This window comes from Arachis ipaensis, chromosome B8, assembly GCF_059453495.1.
Source record: "Arachis ipaensis isolate K30076 ecotype BB chromosome B8, ASM5945349v1, whole genome shotgun sequence".
Classification (NCBI taxonomy): Eukaryota; Viridiplantae; Streptophyta; class Magnoliopsida; order Fabales; family Fabaceae; genus Arachis; species Arachis ipaensis.
Window position 1 is genome coordinate 83,244,207 of NC_142443.1, and position 1,304 is coordinate 83,245,510.

At 39.5% G+C, this 1,304-nt stretch overlaps 1 non-coding gene across 1 annotated transcript; it reads left to right on the forward strand.

Moving 5' to 3' along the window:
- The first annotated feature begins 446 nt into the window (after positions 1-446).
- Positions 447-554, forward strand: LOC148548632 (small nucleolar RNA R71). The gene has a single exon (XR_015897853.1). It is a non-coding gene; the product is annotated as a small nucleolar RNA R71 (small nucleolar RNA).
- The last annotated feature ends 750 nt before the right edge of the window (positions 555-1,304 follow it).

Genomic DNA, 1,304 nt, shown 5'->3' on the forward strand with positions numbered 1-1,304 from the left:
CATGAGAAATTTGGATGATTTCTCCATGAGGGGTTATAGGTGTTTCCATAAGGTTCACCCATGTAATTCACCTCTGCTATTGCAGGGTTCTCAGGATCATAAGCTTCTTCTTCAGAAGATGCCTCTTTAGTACTGTTGGATGATTCTTTCAATCCATTCAGACTCTGAGAAATCATATTGACTTGCTGAGTCAATATTTTATTCTGAGCTAATATGGCATTCAGAGTATCAATTTCAAGAACTCCCTTCTTCATAGGCGTCCCATTACTCACAGGATTCCTTTCAGAAGTATACATGAACTGGTTATTTGCAACCATGTCACTGAGTTCTTGAGCTTCTGTAGGCGTTTTCTTTAGGTGAATGGATCCACCTGCAGAATGGTCCAATGACATCTTTGATAGTTCAGACAGACCATCATAGAATATATCCAGGATGGTCCATTCTGAAAGCATGTCAGAAGGACACTTTTTGGTCAGTTGCTTGTATCTCTCCCAAGCTTCATAGAAAGATTCACCTTCTTTCTGTCTGAAGGTTTGGACATCCACTCTAAGCTTACTAAGCTTTTGATGAGGAAAGAACTTGGCTAAGAAAGCCGTGACCAGCTTTTCCCAAGAGTTCAGGCTATCTTTGGGTTGAGAGTCTAACCACACTCTAGCTCTGTCTCTTACAGCAAATGGGAAAAGCATAAGCCTGTAGACCTTGGGATCAACCCCATTGGTCTTAACAGTATCACAAATCTGCAAGAATTCAGTTAAAAACTAAAAGGGAACTTCAGATGGAAGTCCATGAAACTTGCAGTTTTGTTGCATCAGAGAAACTAATTGAGGTTTAAGCTCAAAGTTGTTTGCTCCAATGGCAGGAATTGAGATGCTTCTTCCATGTAAATTGGAATTAGGTACAGTGAAGTCACCAAGCATCCTCCTTGCATTATTATTGTTAGGTGCGTCTGCCATCTCCTTTTCTTGTTCGAAAATTTCAGTAAGGTTGTCTCTGGATTGTTGTAATTTAGCTTCTCTTAGTTTTCTCTTCAGAGTCCTTTCAGGTTTTGGATCAACTTCAACAAGAATGCCCTTTTCCTTGTCCCTGCTCATATGAAAGAGAAGAGAACAAGAAAAGAAGAGGAATCCTCTATGTTACAGTAAAGAGGTTCCTTATTGTTAGTAGAAGAAGAAAGGGAATAAGAGTGAAGAAGAATGGATAATCCAAACACAAGGGTGAGGATAGGAGCAGAGATATGAGATGAAAAGAAGTGTTAGGAGATGAATAAATAAATAGAAGGAGATGAGAGAGAGGGAAATTCGAAA